Source organism: Hemitrygon akajei, chromosome 11 (assembly GCF_048418815.1).
Source record: "Hemitrygon akajei chromosome 11, sHemAka1.3, whole genome shotgun sequence".
NCBI classification, from domain to species: Eukaryota; Metazoa; Chordata; class Chondrichthyes; order Myliobatiformes; family Dasyatidae; genus Hemitrygon; species Hemitrygon akajei.
This window is the reverse complement of record NC_133134.1, coordinates 68,031,199-68,055,065: the sequence shown is the minus strand read 5'-3', so window position 1 is coordinate 68,055,065 and position 23,867 is coordinate 68,031,199.

Below are 23,867 nucleotides of genomic sequence, written 5' to 3'. Positions count from 1 at the left end.
CCACACCTTACTAACTCTCTCCAATATAGCATGTCCACACCTTACTAACTCTCTCCAACATAGCATGTCCACACCTTACTAACACTCTCCAACATAGTATGTCCACACTTTACTAACCCTCTCCAACATAGCATGTCCACACCTTACTAACCATCTCCAATATAGCATGTCCACACCTTACTAACCATCTCCAATATAGCATGTCTACACCTTACTAACCCGCTCCAATATAGCATGTCCACACCATACTAACCCTCTCCAACATAGCATGTCCACACCTTACTAACCCTCTCCAACATAGCATGTCCACACCTTACTAACACTCTCCAACATAGCATGTCCACACCTTACTAACCCTCTCCAATATAGCATGTCCACACCTTACTAAAACTCTCCAACATAGTATGTCCACACTTTACTAACCATTTCCAATATAGCATGTCCACACCTTACTAACACTCTCCAACATAGTATGTCCACACTTTACTAACACTCTCCAACATAGCATGTCCACACCTTACTAACCATCTCCAATATAGCATGTCCACACCTTACTAACCCTCTACAACATAGCATGTCCACACCATACTAACCATCTCCAATATAGCATGTCCACACCTTACTAACACTCTCCAACATAGCATGTCCACACCTTACTAACACTCTCCAACATAGCATGTCCACACCTTACTAACCATCTCCAATATAGCATGTCCACACCTTACTAACCCGCTCCAATATAGCATGTCCACACCATACTAACCCACTCCAACATAGCATGTCCACACCTTACTAACCCTCTCCAACATTGCATGTCAACACCTTACCAACCCTCTCCAACATCGCATGTCCACACCTTACTAACCCTCTCCAACATAGCATGTCCACACCTTACTAACCCTCTCCAACATAGCATGTCCACACCTTACAAACTCTCTCCAATGTAGCATGTCCACACCTTACTAACACTCTCCAATGTAGCATGTCCACACCTTACTAACCCTCTCCAACGTAGCATGTCCACACCATACTAACCCTCTCCAATATTGCATGTCCACACCTTACTAACCCCTGCCAATATAGCATGTCCACACCATACTAACCCTCTCCTGCATAGCATGTCCACACCTTACTAACCCTTTCCAACATAGTATGTCCACACCTTACTAACCATCACCAACATAGCATGTCCACACCTTACTAACCCTCTCCAACATAGCATGTCCACACCTTACTAGCCATCTCCAACATAGCATGTCCACACCTTACTAACCCTCTCCAGCATAGCATGTCCACACCTTACTAACCCTCTCCAACATAGCATGTCCACACCTTACTAACACTCTCCAACATAGCAAGTCCACACTTCACTAACACTCTCCAACATAGCATTTCCACACCTTACTAACCCTCTTCAGTATAGCATGTCCACACCTTACTAACCCTCTCCAGTATAGCATGTCCACACTTTACTAACCCTCTCCAACATAGCATGTCCACACCTTACTAACCCTCTCCAACATAGCATGTCCACACCTTACTAACCCTCTCCAATATAGCATGCCCACACCTTACTAACCCTCACCAACATAGCATGTCCACACCTTAATAAACCGCGCCAATATAGCATGTCTACACCATAATAACCCTCTCCAACATAGCATGTCCACACCTTACTAACCCTCTCCAATATAGCATGTCCACACTTTACTAACCATCTCCAATATAGCATGTCCACACCTTACTAACACTCTCCAACATAGTATGTCCACACTTTACGAACCCTCTCCAACATAGCATGTCCACACCTTACTAACCATCTCCAATATAGCATGTCCACACCATACTAACACTCTCCAACATAGCATGTCCACACCTTACTAACCCTCTCCAACATAGCATGTCTACACCTTACTAACCATCTCCAACATACCATGTCCAAACCTTACTAACCCGTGCCAATATAGCTTGTCCACACTATACTAACCCTCTCCAGCATAGCATGTCCACACCTTACTAACCCTCTCCAACATAGCATGTCCACACCTTACTAAACATCTCCAACATAGCATGTCCACACCTTACTAACCCTCTCCAACATAGCATGTCCACACCTTACTAACCCTCTCCAACATAGCATGTCCACACCTTACTAACCCTCTCCAACATAGCATGTCCACACCTTACTAATCATCTCCAATATAGCATGTCCACACCTTACTAACCCTCTCCAACATAGCATGTCCACACCTTACTAACCCTCTCCAATATAGCATGTCCACACCTTACTAATCATCTCCAATATAGCATGTCCACACCTTACTAACCCTCTCCAGTATAGCATGTCCACACCTTACTAACCCTCTCCAACATAGCATGTCCACACCTTACTAACCCTCTCCAGTATAGCATGTCCACACCATACTAACCCTCTCCAACATAGCATGTCCACACCTTACTAACCCTCTCCAATGTAGCATGTCCACAACTTACTAACCCTCACCAACATAGCATGTCCACACCTTAAATACCCGCACCAACATAGCATGTCTACACCATACTAACCCTCTCCAACATAGCATGTCCACACCTTACTAACCCTCTCCAATATAGCATGTCCACACTTTACTAACCATCTACAATATAGCATGTCCACACCTTACTAACACTCTCCAACATAGTATGTCCACACTTTACTAACCCTCTCCAACATAGCATGTACACACCTTACTAACCATTTCCAATATAGCATGTCCACACCTTACTAACACTCTCCAACATAGCATGTCCACACCTTTCTAACCCTCTCCAACATAGCATGCCCACACCTTACTAACACTCTCCAATATAGCATGTCCACACGTTACTAACACTCTCCAACATAGCATGTCCACACCTTACTAACCCTCTCCAACATAGCATGTCCACACCTTACTAACCCTCTCCAACATAGCATGTCCACACCTTACTAACCCACTCCTATATAGCATTCCCACACCTTACTAACACTCTCCAATGTAGCATGTCCACACCTTACCAACACTCTCCAACGTAGCATGTCCACACCATACTAACACTCTCCAACGTAGCATGTCCACACCATACTAACACTCTCCAACATAGCATGTCCACACCTTACCAACACTCTCCAATATAGCATGTCCACACCTTACTAACCCTCTCCAACATAGCATGTCCACACCTTACTAACCCGCTCCAATATGGCATGTGCACACCATACTAACCCTCTCCAACATAGCATGTCCACACCTTACTAACCCTCTCCAACATAGCATGTCCACACCTTACCAACCCTCTCCAATATAGCATGTCCACACCTTACTAACCCTCTCCAACATAGCATGTCCACACCTTACCAACCCTCTCCAATATAGCATGTCCACACCTTACTAACTCTCTCCAATATAGCATGTCCACACCTTACCAACCCTCTCCAATATAGCATGTCCACACCTTACTAACTCTCTCCAATATAGCATGTCCACACCTTACTAACTCTCTCCAACATAGCATGTCCACACCTTACTAACACTCTCCAACATAGTATGTCCACACTTTACTAACCCTCTCCAACATAGCATGTCCACACCTTACTAACCATCTCCAATATAGCATGTCCACACCTTACTAACCATCTCCAATATAGCATGTCTACACCTTACTAACCCGCTCCAATATAGCATGTCCACACCATACTAACCCTCTCCAACATAGCATGTCCACACCTTACTAACCCTCTCCAACATAGCATGTCCACACCTTACTAACACTCTCCAACATAGCATGTCCACACCTTACTAACCCTCTCCAATATAGCATGTCCACACCTTACTAAAACTCTCCAACATAGTATGTCCACACTTTACTAACCATTTCCAATATAGCATGTCCACACCTTACTAACACTCTCCAACATAGTATGTCCACACTTTACTAACCCTCTCCAACATAGCATGTCCACACCTTACTAACCATCTCCAATATAGCATGTCCACACCTTACTAACCCTCTACAACATAGCATGTCCACACCATACTAACCATCTCCAATATAGCATGTCCACACCTTACTAACACTCTCCAACATAGCATGTCCACACCTTACTAACACTCTCCAACATAGCATGTCCACACCTTACTAACCATCTCCAATATAGCATGTCCACACCTTACTAACCCGCTCCAATATAGCATGTCCACACCATACTAACCCACTCCAACATAGCATGTCCACACCTTACTAACCCTCTCCAACATTGCATGTCAACACCTTACCAACCCTCTCCAACATCGCATGTCCACACCTTACTAACCCTCTCCAACATAGCATGTCCACACCTTACTAACCCTCTCCAACATAGCATGTCCACACCTTACAAACTCTCTCCAATGTAGCATGTCCACACCTTACTAACACTCTCCAATGTAGCATGTCCACACCTTACTAACCCTCTCCAACGTAGCATGTCCACACCATACTAACCCTCTCCAATATTGCATGTCCACACCTTACTAACCCCTGCCAATATAGCATGTCCACACCATACTAATCCTCTCCTGCATAGCATGTCCACACCTTACTAACCCTTTCCAACATAGTATGTCCACACCTTACTAACCATCTCCAACATAGCATGTCCACACCTTACTAACCCACTCCAACATCGCATGTCCACACCTTACTAGCCATCTCCAACATAGCATGTCCACACCTTACTAACCCTCTCCAGCATAGCATGTCCACACCTTACTAACCCTCTCCAACATAGCATGTCCACACCTTACTAACACTCTCCAACATAGCAAGTCCACACTTCACTAACACTCTCCAACATAGCAAGTCCACACCTTACTAACCCTCACCAACATAGCATGTCCACACCTTACTAACCCTCTCCAACATAGCATGTCCACACCTTACTAACCCTCTCCAACATAGTATGTCCACACCTTTCTAACCCTCTCCAACATAGCATGTCCACACCTTACTAACCCTCTCCAACATAGCTTGTCCACACCTTACTAACCCTCTCCAACATAGCTTGTCCACACCTTACTAACCCTCTCCAACATAGCATGTCCACACCTTACTAACCCTCTCCAACATAGCTTGTCCACACCTTACTAACCCTCACCAACATAGCATGTCCACACCTTACTAACACTCTCCAATATAGCATGTCCACACGTTACTAACACTCTCCAACATAGCATGTCCACACCTTACTAACCCTCTCCAACATAGCATGTCCACACCTTACTAACCCTCTCCAACATAGCATGTCCACACCTTACTAACCCACTCCTATATAGCATTCCCACACCTTAATAACACTCTCCAATGTAGCATGTCCACACCTTACCAACACTCTCCAACGTAGCATGTCCACACCATACTAACACTCTCCAACGTAGCATGTCCACACCATACTAACACTCTCCAACATAGCATGTCCACACCTTACTAACCCTCTCCAATATAGCATGTCCACACCTTACTAACCCTCTCCAATATAGCATGTCCACACCTTACTAAAACTCTCCAACATAGTATGTCCACACTTTACTAACCATTTCCAATATAGCATGTCCACACCTTACTAACACTCTCCAACATAGTATGTCCACACTTTACTAACCCTCTCCAACATAGCATGTCCACACCTTACTAACCATCTCCAATATAGCATGTCCACACCTTACTAACCCTCTACAACATAGCATGTCCACACCATACTAACCATCTCCAATATAGCATGTCCACACCTTACTAACACTCTCCAACATAGCATGTCCACACCTTACTAACACTCTCCAACATAGCATGTCCACACCTTACTAACCATCTCCAATATAGCATGTCCACACCTTACTAAACCGCTCCAATATAGCATGTCCACACCATACTAACCCACTCCAACATAGCATGTCCACACCTTACTAACCCTCTCCAACATTGCATGTCAACACCTTACCAACCCTCTCCAACATCGCATGTCCACACCTTACTAACCCTCTCCAACATAGCATGTCCACACCTTACTAACCCTCTCCAACATAGCATGTCCACACCTTACAAACTCTCTCCAATGTAGCATGTCCACACCTTACTAACACTCTCCAATGTAGCATGTCCACACCTTACTAACCCTCTCCAACGTAGCATGTCCACACCATACTAACCCTCTCCAATATTGCATGTCCACACCTTACTAACCCCTGCCAATATAGCATGTCCACACCATACTAATCCTCTCCTGCATAGCATGTCCACACCTTACTAACCCTTTCCAACATAGTATGTCCACACCTTACTAACCATCTCCAACATAGCATGTCCACACCTTACTAACCCACTCCAACATCGCATGTCCACACCTTACTAGCCATCTCCAACATAGCATGTCCACACCTTACTAACCCTCTCCAGCATAGCATGTCCACACCTTACTAACCCTCTCCAACATAGCATGTCCACACCTTACTAACACTCTCCAACATAGCAAGTCCACACTTCACTAACACTCTCCAACATAGCAAGTCCACACCTTACTAACCCTCACCAACATAGCATGTCCACACCTTACTAACCCTCTCCAACATAGCATGTCCACACCTTACTAACCCTCTCCAACATAGTATGTCCACACCTTTCTAACCCTCTCCAACATAGCATGTCCACACCTTACTAACCCTCTCCAACATAGCTTGTCCACACCTTACTAACCCTCTCCAACATAGCTTGTCCACACCTTACTAACCCTCTCCAACATAGCATGTCCACACCTTACTAACCCTCTCCAACATAGCTTGTCCACACCTTACTAACCCTCACCAACATAGCATGTCCACACCTTACTAACACTCTCCAATATAGCATGTCCACACGTTACTAACACTCTCCAACATAGCATGTCCACACCTTACTAACCCTCTCCAACATAGCATGTCCACACCTTACTAACCCTCTCCAACATAGCATGTCCACACCTTACTAACCCACTCCTATATAGCATTCTCACACCTTAATAACACTCTCCAATGTAGCATGTCCACACCTTACCAACACTCTCCAACGTAGCATGTCCACACCATACTAACACTCTCCAACGTAGCATGTCCACACCATACTAACACTCTCCAACATAGCATGTCCACACCTTACCAACACTCTCCAATATAGCATGTCCACACCTTACTAACCCTCTCCAACATAGCATGTCCACACCTTACTAACCCGCTCCAATATGGCATGTGCACACCATACTAACCCTCTCCAACATAGCATGTCCACACCTTACTAACCCTCTCCAACATAGCATGTCCACACCTTACCAACCCTCTCCAATATAGCATGTCCACACCTTACTAACCCTCTCCAACATAGCATGTCCACACCTTACCAACCCTCTCCAATATAGCATGTCCACACCTTACTAACTCTCTCCAATATAGCATGTCCACACCTTACCAACCCTCTCCAATATAGCATGTCCACGCCTTACTAACTCTCTCCAATATAGCATGTCCACACCTTACTAACTCTCTCCAACATAGCATGTCCACACCTTACTAACACTCTCCAACATAGTATGTCCACACTTTACTAACCCTCTCCAACATAGCATGTCCACACCTTACTAACCATCTCCAATATAGCATGTCCACACCTTACTAACCATCTCCAATATAGCATGTCTACACCTTACTAACCCGCTCCAATATAGCATGTCCACACCATACTAACCCTCTCCAACATAGCATGTCCACACCTTACTAACCCTCTCCAACATAGCATGTCCACACCTTACTAACACTCTCCAACATAGCATGTCCACACCTTACTAACCCTCTCCAATATAGCATGTCCACACCTTACTAAAACTCTCCAACATAGTATGTCCACACTTTACTAACCATCTCCAATATAGCATGTCCACACCTTACTAACACTCTCCAACATAGTATGTCCACACTTTACTAACCCTCTCCAACATAGCATGTCCACACCTTACTAACCATCTCCAATATAGCATGTCCACACCTTACTAACCCTCTCCAACATAGCATGTCCACACCTTACTAACCATCTCCAATATAGCATGTCCACACCTTACTAACACTCTCCAACATAGCATGTCCACACCTTACTAACACTCTCCAACATAGCATGTCCACACCTTACTAACCATCTCCAATATAGCATGTCCACACCTTACTAACCCGCTCCAATATAGCATGTCCACACCATACTAACCCTCTCCAACATAGCATGTCCACACCTTACTAACCCTCTCCAACATTACATGTCCACACCTTACCAACCCTCTCCATCATCGCATGTCCACACCTTACTAACCCTCTCCAACATAGCATGTCCACACCTTACTAACCCTCTCCAACATAGCATGTCCACACCTTACAAACTCTCTCCAATGTAGCATGTCCACACCTTACTAACACTCTCCAATGTAGCATGTCCACACCTTACTAACCCTCTCCAACGTAGCATGTCCACACCATACTAACCCTCTCCAATATTGCATGTCCACACCTTACTAACCCCTGCCAATATAGCATGTCCACACCATACTAACCCTCTCCTGCATAGCATGTCCACACCTTACTAACCATCTCCAACATAGCATGTCCACACCTTACTAACCCACTCCAACATCGCATGTCCACACCTTACTAGCCATCTCCAACATAGCATGTCCACACCTTACTAACCCTCTCCAGCATAGCATGTCCACACCTTACTAACCCTCTCCAACATATCATGTCCACACCTTACTAACACTCTCCAACATAGCAAGTCCACACTTCACTAACACTCTCCAACATAGCAAGTCCACACCTTACTAACCCTCACCAACATAGCATGTCCACACCTTACTAACCCTCTCCAACATAGCATGTCCACACCTTACTAACCCTCTCCAACATAGTATGTCCACACCTTTCTAACCCTCTCCAACATAGCATGTCCACACCTTACTAATCCTCTCCAACATAGCTTGTCCACACCTTACTAACCCTCTCCAACATAGCTTGTCCACACCTTACTAACCCTCTCCAACATAGCATGTCCACACCTTACTAACCCTCTCCAACATAGCTTGTCCACACCTTACTAACCCTCACCAACATAGCATGTCCACACCTTACTAACCCTCTCCAACATAGCATGTCCACACCTTACTAACACTCTCCAACATAGTATGTCCACAGCTTACTAACACTCTCCAACATAGCATGTCCACACCTTACTAACCATCTCCAATATAGCATGTCCACACCTTACTAACTCTCTCCAACATAGCATGTCCACACCTTACTAACACTCTCCAACATAGTATGTCCACACCTTACTAACCATCTCCAATATAGCATGTCCACACCTTACTAACCCTCTCCAACATAGCATGTCCACACCTTACTAACACTCTCCAACATAGTATGTCCACACCTTACTAACCATCTCCAATATAGCATGTCCACACCTTACTAACCCTCTCCAACATAGCATGTCCACACCTTACTAACACTCTCCAACATAGTATGTCCACACTTTACTAACCCTCTCCAACATAGCATGTCCACACCTTACTAACCATCTCCAATATAGCATGTCCACACCTTACTAACCCTCTGCAACATACCATGTCCACACCTTACTAACCATCTCCAATATAGCATGTCCACACCTTACTAACACTCTCCAACATAGCATGTCCACACCTTACTAACACTCTCCAACATAGCATGTCCACACTTTACTAACCCTTTCCAACATACTATGTCCACACCTTACTAACCCTCTCCAACATAGCATGTCCACACCTTACAAACACTCTCCAATATAGCATGTCCACACCTTACTAACACTCTCCAACATAGCATGTCCACACTTTACTAACACTCTCCAATATAGCATGTCCACACCTTACTAACCCTCTCCAATATAGCATGTCCACACCTTACTAACCCTCACCAACTTAGCATGTCCACACCTTACTAACCCGCTCCAATATGGCATGTGCACACCATACTAACCCTCTCCAATATAGCATGTCCACACCTTACTAACCCTCTCCAACATAGCATGTCCACACCTTACTAACCCTCTCCAGCATAGCATGTCCACACCTTACTAACCCTCACCAACTTAGCATGTCCACACCTTACTAACCCGCTCCAATATGGCATGTGCACACCATACTAACCATCTCCAATATAGCATGTCCACACCTTACCAACCCTCTCCAATATAGCATGTCCACACCTTACTAACACTCTCCAACATAGTATGTCCACACTTTACTAACCCTCTCCAACATAGCATATCCACACCTTACTAACCATCTCCAATATAGCATGTCCACACCTTACTAACCATCTCCAATATAGCATGTCCACACCTTACTAACCCGCTCCAATATAGCATGTCCACACCATACTAACCCTCTCCAACATAGCATGTCCACACCTTACTAACCCTCTCCAACATAGCATGTCCACACCTTACTAACACTCTCCAACATAGCATGTCCACACCTTACTAACACTCTCCAATATAGCATGTCCACACCTTACTAACCATCTCCAACATAGCATGTCCACACCTTACTAACCATCTCCAATATTGCATGTCCACACCTTACCAACCCTCTCCAATATAGCATGTCCACACCTTACTAAAACTCTCCAACATAGTATGTCCACACTTTACTAACCATCTCCAATATAGCATGTCCACACCTTACTAACACTCTCCAACATAGTATGTCCACACTTTACTAACCCTCTCCAACATAGCATGTCCACACCTTACTAACCATCTCCAATATAGCATGTCCACACCTTACTAACCCTCTCCAACATAGCATGTCCACACCTTACTAATCATCTCCAATATAGCATGTCCACACCTTACTAACACTCTCCAACATAGCATGTCCACACCTTACTAACACTCTCCAACATAGTATGTCCACACCTTACTAACCCTCTCCAACATAGCATGTCCACACCTTACTAATCATCTCCAATATAGCATGTCCACACCTTACTAACACTCTCCAACATAGCATGTCCACACCTTACTAACACTCTCCAATGTAGCATGTCCACACCTTACTAACACTCTCCAATGTAGCATGTCCACACCTTACTAACCCTCTCCAACGTAGCATGTCCACACCATACTAACCCTCTCCAATATCGCATGTCCACACCTTACTAACCCCTGCCAATATAGCATGTCCACACCATACTAACCCTCTCCTGCATAGCATGTCCACACCTTACTAACCCTTTCCAACATAGTATGTCCACACCTTACTAACAATCTCCAACATAGCATGTCCACACCTTACTAACCCTCTCCAACATAGCATGTCCACACCTTACTAGCCATCTCCAACATAGCATGTCCACACCTTACTAACCCTCTCCAGCATAGCATGTCCACACCTTACTAACCCTCTCCAACATAGCATGTCCACACCTTACTAACACTCTCCAACATAGCAAGTCCACACTTCACTAACACTCTCCAACATAGCATGTCCACACCTTACTAACCCTCTCCAGTATAGCATGTCCACACCTTACTAACCCTCTCCAGTATAGCATGTCCACACTTTACTAACCCTCTCCAACATAGCATGTCCACTCCTTACTAACCCTCTCCAACATAGCATGCCCACACCTTACTAACCCTCTCCAGTATAGCATGTCCACACTTTACTAACCCTCTCCAACATAGCATGTCCACACCTTACTAACCCTCTCCAATATAGCATGCCCACACCTTACTAACCCTCACCAACATAGCATGTCCACACCTTAATAAACCGCGCCAATATAGCATGTCTACACCATAATAACCCTCTCCAACATAGCATGTCCACACCTTACTAACCCTCTCCAATATAGCATGTCCACACTTTACTAACCATCTCCAATATAGCATGTCCACACCTTACTAACACTCTCCAACATAGTATGTCCACACTTTACGAACCCTCTCCAACATAGCATGTCCACACCTTACTAACCATCTCCAATATAGCATGTCCACACCGTACTAACACTCTCCAACATAGCATGTCCACACCTTACTAACCCTCTCCAACATAGCATGTCTACACCTTACTAACCATCTCCAACATACCATGTCCACACCTTACTAACCCGTGCCAATATAGCATGTCCACACCTTACTAACCCTCTCCAGCATAGCATGTCCACACCTTACTAACCCTTTCCAACATAGTATGTCCACACCTTACTAACCCTCTCCAACATAGCATGTCCACACCTTACTAACCCTATCCAACATAGCATGTCCACACCTTACTAAACATCTCCAACATAGCATGTCCACACCTTACTAACCCTCTCCAACATACCATGTCCACACCTTACTAACCCTCTCCAACATAGCATGTCCACACCTTACTAACCCTCTCCAACATAGCATGTCCACACCTTACTAACCCTCTCCAACATAGCATGTCCACACCTTACTAAACATCTCCAACATAGCATGTCCACACCTTACTAACCCTCTCCAACATAGCATGTCCACACCTTACTAACCCTCTCCAACATAGCATGTCCACACCTTACTAACCCTATCCAACATAGCATGTCCACACCTTACTAACCCTCTCCAACATAGCATGTCCACACCTTACTAACCCTCTCCAACATAGCATGTCCACACCTTACTAACCCTCTCCAACATAGCATGTCCACACCTTACTAACCCTCTCCAACATAGCATGTCCACACCTTACTAACCCTCTCCAACATAGCATGTCCACACCTTACTAATCATCTCCAATATAGCATGTCCACACCTTACTAACCCTCTCCAACATAGCATGTCCACACCTTACTAACCCTCTCCAGTATAGCATGTCCACACCTTACTAACCCTCTCCAACATAGCATGTCCACACCTTACTAACCCTCTCCAGTATAGCATGTCCACACCATACTAACCCTCTCCAACATAGCATGTCCACACCTTACTAACCCTCTCCAATGTAGCATGTCCACACCTTACTAACCCTCACCAACATAGCATGTCCACACCTTACTAACCCTCTCCAATATAGCATGTCCACACTTTACTAACCATCTACAATATAGCATGTCCACACCTTACTAACCCTCACCAACATAGCATGTCCACACCTTACTAACCCGCTCCAATATGGCATGTGCACACCATACTAACCCTCTCCAACATAGCATGTCCACACCTTACTAACCCTCTCCAACTTAGCATGTCCACACCTTACTAACCCTCTCCAACATAGCATGTCCACACCTTACTAACCCTCACCAACTTAGCATGTCCACACCTTACTAACATGCTCCAATATGGCATGTGCACACCATACTAACCCTCTCCAACATAGCATGTCCACACCTTACTAACCCTCTCCAACATAGCATGTCCACACCTTACCAACCCTCTCCAATATAGCATGTCCACACCTTACTAACACTGTCCAACATAGTATGTCCACACTTTACTAACCCTCTCCAACATAGCATGTCCACACCTTACTAACCATCTCCAATATAGCATGTCCACACCTTACTAACCATCTCCAATATAGCATGTCCACACCTTACTAACCCGCTCCAATATAGCATGTCCACACCATACTAACCCTCTCCAACATAGCATGTCCACACCTTACTAACACTCTCCAACATAGCATGTCCACACCTTACTAACACTCTCCAATATAGCATGTCCACACCTTACCAACCCTCTCCAATATAGCATGTCCACACCTTACTAAAACTCTCCAACATAGTATGTCCACACTTTACTAACCATCTCCAATATAGCATGTCCACACCTTACTAACCCTCTCCAACATAGTATGTCCACACTTTACTAACCCTCTCCAATATAGCATGTCCACACCATACTAACCCTCTCCAACATAGTATGTCCACACTTTACTAACCATCTCCAATATAGCATGTCCACACCTTACTAACCCTCTCCAACATAGTATGTCCACACTTTACTAACCATCTCCAATATAGCATGTCCACACCTTACTAACCCTCTCCAACATAGTATGTCCACACTTTACTAACCCTCTCCAATATAGCATGTCCACACCTTACTAACACTCTCCAACATAGCATGTCCACACCTTACTAACACTCTCCAATATAGCATGTCCACACCTTACCAACCCTCTCCAATATAGCATGTCCACACCTTACTAAAACTCTCCAACATAGTATGTCCACACTTTACTAACCCTCTCCAATATAGCATGTCCACACCTTACTAACACTCTCCAATATAGCATGTCCACACCTTACCAACCCTCTCCAATATAGCATGTCCACACCTTACTAAAACTCTCCAACATAGCATGTCCACACTTTACTAACCCTCTCCAATATAGCATGTCCGCACCTTACTAACCATCTCCAATATAGCATGTCCACACCTTACTAACACTCTCCAACATAGCATGTCCACACCTTACTAACACTCTCCAACATAGTATGTCCACACTTTACTAACCCTCTCCAACATAGCATGTCCACACCTTACTAACCATCTCCAATATAGCATGTCCACACCTTACTAACACTCTCCAACATAGCATGTCCACACCTTACTAACACTCTCCAACATAGTATGTCCACACTTTACTAACCCTCTCCAACATAGCATGTCCACACCTTACCAACCCTCTCCAATATAGCATGTCCACACCTTACTAAAACTCTCCAACATAGCATGTCCACACTTTACTAACCATCTCCAATATAGCATGTCCACACCTTACTAACACTCTCCAACATAGTATGTCCACACTTTACTAACCCTCTCCAACATAGCATGTCCACACCTTACTAACACTCTCCAACATAGCATGTCCACACCTTACTAACACTCTCCAATATAGCATGTCCACACCTTACTAACCATCTCCAACATAGCATGTCCACACCTTACCAACATTCTCCAACATAGCATGTCCACACCATACTAACCCTCTCCAACATAGCATGTCCACACCTTACCAACCCTCTCCAACATAGCATGTCCACACCTTACCAACCCTCTCCAATATAGCATGTCCACACCTTACTAACCCTCTCCAACATAGTATGTCCACACCTTACCAACCCTCTCCAACATAGCATGTCCACACCTTACAGCACTCTCCAACATCGCATGTCCACACCTTACTAACCCTCTCCAACATAGCATGTCCACACCTTACAGCACTCTCCAACATCGCATGTCCACACCTTACTAACCCTCTCCAACATAGCATGTCCACACCTTACTAACCCTCTCCAACATAGCATGTCCACACCTTACAAGCTCTCTCCAATGTAGCATGTCCACACCTTACTAACCCTCTCCAACGTAGCATGTCCACACCATACTAACCCTCTCCAATATCGCATGTCCACACCTTACTAACCCCTGCCAATATAGCATGTCCACACCTTACTAACCCTTTCCAACATAGTATGTCCACACCTTACTAACCCTCTCCAACATAGCATGTCCACACCTTACTAGCCATCTCCAACATAGCATGTCCACACCTTACTAACCCTTTCCAACATAGTATGTCCACATAGCATGTCCACACCTTACTAACCCTCTCCAATATAGCATGTCCACACTTTACTAACCATCTACAATATAGCATGTCCACACCTTACTAACACTCTCCAACATAGCATGTCCACACCTTTCTAACCCTCTCCAACATAGCATGCCCACACCTTACTAACACTCTCCAATATAGCATGTCCACACGTTACTAACACTCTCCAACATAGCATGTCCACACCTTACTAACCCTCTCCAACATAGCATGTCCACACCTTACTAACCCTCTCCTACATAGCATGTCCACACCTTACTAACCCACTCCTATATAGCATTCCCACACCTTACTAACACTCTCCAATGTAGCATGTCCACACCTTACCAACACTCTCCAACGTAGCATGTCCACACCATACTAACACTCTCCAACGTAGCATGTCCACACCTTACTAACACTCTCCAACCTAGCATGTCCACACCTTACTAACCCTCACCAACATAGCATGTCCACACCTTACTAACCCTCTCCAACATAGCATGTCCACACCTTACTAACCCTCTCCAACATAGCATGTCCACACCTTACTAACACTCTCCAATATAGCATGTCCACACCTTACTAACACTCTCCAACATAGCATGTCCACACCTTACTAACACTCTCCAACATAGCATGTCCACACCTTACTAACACTCTCCAACATAGCATGTCCACACCTTACTAACCATCTCCAACATAGCATGTCCACACCTTACTAACCATCTCCAATATAGCATGTCCACACCTTACTAACACTCTCCAACATAGCATGTCCACACCTTACTAACACTCTCCAACATAGCATGTCCACACCTTACTAACCATCTCCAATATAGCATGTCCACACCTTACTAACCATCTCCAATATAGCATGTCCACACCTTACTAACACTCTCCAACATAGCATGTCCACACCTTACTAACACTCTCCAATATAGCATGTCCACACCTTACTAACCCACTCCAACATAGCATGCCCACACATTACTAACACTCTCCAATGTGGCATGTCCACACCTTACTAACACTCTCCAGCATAGCATGTCCACACCTTACTAACCCTCTCCAACAGAGCATGTCCACACCTTACTAACACTCTCCAACATAGCAAGTCCACACTTCACTAACACTCTCCAACATAGCATGTCCACACCTTACTAACCCTCTCCAGTATAGCATGTCCACACCTTACTAACCCTCTCCAGTATAGCATGTCCACACTTTACTAACCCTCTCCAACATAGCATGTCCACACCTTACTAACCCTCTCCAACATAGCATGTCCACACCTTACTAACCATCTCCAATATAGCATGTCCACACCTTACTAACCCTCTCCAATATAGCATGCCCACACCTTACTAACTCTCCCCAACATAGCATGTCCACACCTTAATAAGCCGCGCCAATATAGCATGTCTACACCATAATAACCCTCTCCAACATAGCATGTCCACACCTTACTAACCCTCACCAACATAGCATGTCCACACCTTACTAACCCGCTCCAATATGGCATGTGCACACCATACTAACCCTCTCCAACATAGCATGTCCACACCTTACTAACCCTCTCCAACTTAGCATGTCCACACCTTACTAACCCTCTCCAACATAGCATGTCCACACCTTACTAACCCTCACCAACTTAGCATGTCCACACCTTACTAACCCTCTCCAACATAGCATGTCCACACCTTACTAACCCTCACCAACTTAGCATGTCCACACCTTACTAACCCGCTCCAATATGGCATGTGCACACCATACTAACCCTCTCCAACATAGCATGTCCACACCTTACTAACCCTCTCCAACATAGCATGTCCACACCTTACCAACCCTCTCCAATATAGCATGTCCACACCTTACTAACACTCTCCAACATAGTATGTCCACACTTTACTAACCCTCTCCAACATAGCATGTCCACACCTTACTAACCATCTCCAATATAGCATGTCCACACCTTACTAACCATCTCCAATATAGCATGTCCACACCTTACTAACCCGCTCCAATATAGCATGTCCACACCATACTAACCCTCTCCAACATAGCATGTCCACACCTTACTAACACTCTCCAACATAGCATGTCCACACCTTACTAACACTCTCCAATATAGCATGACCACACCTTACCAACCCTCTCCAATATAGCATGTCCACACCTTACTAAAACTCTCCAACATAGTATGTCCACACTTTACTAACCATCTCCAATATAGCATGTCCACACCTTACTAACCCTCTCCAACATAGTATGTCCACACTTTACTAACCCTCTCCAATATAGCATGTCCACACCATACTAACCCTCTCCAACATAGTATGTCCACACTTTGCTAACCATCTCCAATATAGCATGTCCACACCTTACTAACCCTCTCCAACATAGTATGTCCACACTTTACTAACCATCTCCAATATAGCATGTCCACACCTTACTAACCCTCTCCAACATAGTATGTCCATACTTTACTAACCCTCTCCAATATAGCATGTCCACACCTTACTAACACTCTCCAACATAGCATGTCCACACCTTACTAACACTCTCCAATATAGCATGTCCACACCTTACCAACCCTCTCCAATATAGCATGTCCACACCTTACTAAAACTCTCCAACATAGTATGTCCACACTTTACTAACCCTCTCCAATATAGCATGTCCACACCTTACTAACACTCTCCAATATAGCATGTCCACACCTTACCAACCCTCTCCAATATAGCATGTCCACACCTTACTAAAACTCTCCAACATAGCATGTCCACACTTTACTAACCCTCTCCAATATAGCATGTCCACACCTTACTAACCATCTCCAATATAGCATGTCCACACCTTACTAACACTCTCCAACATAGCATGTCCACACCTTACTAACACTCTCCAACATAGTATGTCCACACTTTACTAACCCTCTCCAACATAGCATGTCCACACCTTACCAACCCTCTCCAATATAGCATGTCCACACCTTACTAAAACTCTCCAACATAGCATGTCCACACTTTACTAACCATCTCCAATATAGCATGTCCACACCTTACTAACACTCTCCAACATAGTATGTCCACACTTTACTAACCCTCTCCAACATAGCATGTCCACACCTTACTAACACTCTCCAACATAGCATGTCCACACCTTACTAACACTCTCCAATATAGCATGTCCACACCTTACTAACCATCTCCAACATAGCATGTCCACACCTTACCAACACTCTCCAACATAGCATGTCCACACCATACTAACCCTCTCCAACATAGCATGTCCACACCTTACCAACCCTCTCCAACATAGCATGTCCACACCTTACCAACCCTCTCCAATATAGCATGTCCACACCTTACTAACCCTCTCCAACATAGTATGTCCACACCTTACCAACCCTCTCCAACATAGCATGTCCACACCTTACAGCACTCTCCAACATCGCATGTCCACACCTTACTAACCCTCTCCAACATAGCATGTCCACACCTTACAGCACTCTCCAACATCGCATGTCCACACCTTACTAACCCTCTCCAACATAGCATGTCCACACCTTACTAACCCTCTCCAACATAGCATGTCCACACCTTACAAGCTCTCTCCAATGTAGCATGTCCACACCTTACTAACCCTCTCCAACGTAGCATGTCCACACCATACTAACCCTCTCCAATATCGCATGTCCACACCTTACTAACCCCTGCCAATATAGCATGTCCACACCTTACTAACCCTTTCCAACATAGTATGTCCACACCTTACTAACCCTCTCCAACATAGCATGTCCACACCTTACTAGCCATCTCCAACATAGCATGTCCACACCTTACTAACCCTTTCCAACATAGTATGTCCACATAGCATGTCCACACCTTACTAACCCTCTCCAATATAGCATGTCCACACTTTACTAACCATCTACAATATAGCATGTCCACACCTTACTAACACTCTCCAACATAGCATGTCCACACCTTTCTAACCCTCTCCAACATAGCATGCCCACACCTTACTAACACTCTCCAATATAGCATGTCCACACGTTACTAACACTCTCCAACATAGCATGTCCACACCTTACTAACCCTCTCCAACATAGCATGTCCACACCTTACTAACCCTCTCCTACATAGCATGTCCACACCTTACTAACCCACTCCTATATAGCATTCCCACACCTTACTAACACTCTCCAATGTAGCATGTCCACACCTTACCAACACTCTCCAACGTAGCATGTCCACACCATACTAACACTCTCCAACGTAGCATGTCCACACCTTACTAACACTCTCCAACCTAGCATGTCCACACCTTACTAACCCTCACCAACATAGCATGTCCACACCTTACTAACCCTCTCCAATGTAGCATGTCCACACCTTACTAACCCTCACCAACATAGCATGTCCACACCTTACTAACCCTCTCCAATATAGCATGTCCACACTTTACTAACCATCTACAATATAGCATGTCCACACCTTACTAACCCTCACCAACATAGCATGTCCACACCTTACTAACCCGCTCCAATATGGCATGTGCACACCATACTAACCCTCTCCAACATAGCATGTCCACACCTTACTAACCCTCTCCAACTTAGCATGTCCACACCTTACTAACCCTCTCCAACATAGCATGTCCACACCTTACTAACCCTCACCAACTTAGCATGTCCACACCTTACTAACATGCTCCAATATGGCATGTGCACACCATACTAACCCTCTCCAACATAGCATGTCCACACCTTACTAACCCTCTCCAACATAGCATGTCCACACCTTACCAACCCTCTCCAATATAGCATGTCCACACCTTACTAACACTGTCCAACATAGTATGTCCACACTTTACTAACCCTCTCCAACATAGCATGTCCACACCTTACTAACCATCTCCAATATAGCATGTCCACACCTTACTAACCATCTCCAATATAGCATGTCCACACCTTACTAACCCGCTCCAATATAGCATGTCCACACCATACTAACCCTCTCCAACATAGCATGTCCACACCTTACTAACACTCTCCAACATAGCATGTCCACACCTTACTAACACTCTCCAATATAGCATGTCCACACCTTACCAACCCTCTCCAATATAGCATGTCCACACCTTACTAAAACTCTCCAACATAGTATGTCCACACTTTACTAACCATCTCCAATATAGCATGTCCACACCTTACTAACCCTCTCCAACATAGTATGTCCACACTTTACTAACCCTCTCCAATATAGCATGTCCACACCATACTAACCCTCTCCAACATAGTATGTCCACACTTTACTAACCATCTCCAATATAGCATGTCCACACCTTACTAACCCTCTCCAACATAGTATGTCCACACTTTACTAACCATCTCCAATATAGCATGTCCACACCTTACTAACCCTCTCCAACATAGTATGTCCACACTTTACTAACCCTCTCCAATATAGCATGTCCACACCTTACTAACACTCTCCAACATAGCATGTCCACACCTTACTAACACTCTCCAATATAGCATGTCCACACCTTACCAACCCTCTCCAATATAGCATGTCCACACCTTACTAAAACTCTCCAACATAGTATGTCCACACTTTACTAACCCTCTCCAATATAGCATGTCCACACCTTACTAACACTCTCCAATATAGCATGTCCACACCTTACCAACCCTCTCCAATATAGCATGTCCACACCTTACTAAAACTCTCCAACATAGCATGTCCACACTTTACTAACCCTCTCCAATATAGCATGTCCGCACCTTACTAACCATCTCCAATATAGCATGTCCACACCTTACTAACACTCTCCAACATAGCATGTCCACACCTTACTAACACTCTCCAACATAGTATGTCCACACTTTACTAACCCTCTCCAACATAGCATGTCCACACCTTACTAACCATCTCCAATATAGCATGTCCACACCTTACTAACACTCTCCAACATAGCATGTCCACACCTTACTAACACTCTCCAACATAGTATGTCCACACTTTACTAACCCTCTCCAACATAGCATGTCCACACCTTACCAACCCTCTCCAATATAGCATGTCCACACCTTACTAAAACTCTCCAACATAGCATGTCCACACTTTACTAACCATCTCCAATATAGCATGTCCACACCTTACTAACACTCTCCAACATAGTATGTCCACACTTTACTAACCCTCTCCAACATAGCATGTCCACACCTTACTAACACTCTCCAACATAGCATGTCCACACCTTACTAACACTCTCCAATATAGCATGTCCACACCTTACTAACCATCTCCAACATAGCATGTCCACACCTTACCAACATTCTCCAACATAGCATGTCCACACCATACTAACCCTCTCCAACATAGCATGTCCACACCTTACCAACCCTCTCCAACATAGCATGTCCACACCTTACCAACCCTCTCCAATATAGCATGTCCACACCTTACTAACCCTCTCCAACATAGTATGTCCACACCTTACCAACCCTCTCCAACATAGCATGTCCACACCTTACAGCACTCTCCAACATCGCATGTCCACACCTTACTAACCCTCTCCAACATAGCATGTCCACACCTTACAGCACTCTCCAACATCGCATGTCCACACCTTACTAACCCTCTCCAACATAGCATGTCCACACCTTACTAACCCTCTCCAACATAGCATGTCCACACCTTACAAGCTCTCTCCAATGTAGCATGTCCACACCTTACTAACCCTCTCCAACGTAGCATGTCCACACCATACTAACCCTCTCCAATATCGCATGTCCACACCTTACTAACCCTCTCCAACATAGCATGTCCACACCTTACTAGCCATCTCCAACATAGCATGTCCACACCTTACTAACCCTTTCCAACATAGTATGTCCACATAGCATGTCCACACCTTACTAACCCTCTCCAATATAGCATGTCCACACTTTACTAACCATCTACAATATAGCATGTCCACACCTTACTAACACTCTCCAACATAGCATGTCCACACCTTTCTAACCCTCTCCAACATAGCATGCCCACACCTTACTAACACTCTCCAATATAGCATGTCCACACGTTACTAACACTCTCCAACATAGCATGTCCACACCTTACTAACCCTCTCCAACATAGCATGTCCACACCTTACTAACCCTCTCCTACATAGCATGTCCACACCTTACTAACCCACTCCTATATAGCATTCCCACACCTTACTAACACTCTCCAATGTAGCATGTCCACACCTTACCAACACTCTCCAACGTAGCATGTCCACACCATACTAACACTCTCCAACGTAGCATGTCCACACCTTACTAACACTCTCCAACCTAGCATGTCCACACCTTACTAACCCTCACCAACATAGCATGTCCACACCTTACTAACCCTCTCCAATGTAGCATGTCCACACCTTACTAACCCTCACCAACATAGCATGTCCACACCTTACTAACCCTCTCCAATATAGCATGTCCACACTTTACTAACCATCTACAATATAGCATGTCCACACCTTACTAACCCTCACCAACATAGCATGTCCACACCTTACTAACCCGCTCCAATATGGCATGTGCACACCATACTAACCCTCTCCAACATAGCATGTCCACACCTTACTAACCCTCTCCAACATAGCATGTCCACACCTTACCAACCCTCTCCAATATAGCATGTCCACACCTTACTAAAACTCTCCAACATAGCATGTCCACACTTTACTAACCCTCTCCAATATAGCATGTCCACACCTTACTAACCATCTCCAATATAGCATGTCCACACCTTACTAACACTCTCCAACATAGCATGTCCACACCTTACTAACACTCTCCAACATAGTATGTCCACACTTTACTAACCCTCTCCAACATAGCATGTCCACACCTTACCAACCCTCTCCAATATAGCATGTCCACACCTTACTAAAACTCTCCAACATAGCATGTCCACACTTTACTAACCATCTCCAATATAGCATGTCCACACCTTACTAACACTCTCCAACATAGTATGTCCACACTTTACTAACCCTCTCCAACATAGCATGTCCACACCTTACTAACACTCTCCAACATAGCATGTCCACACCTTACTAACACTCTCCAATATAGCATGTCCACACCTTACTAACCATCTCCAACATAGCATGT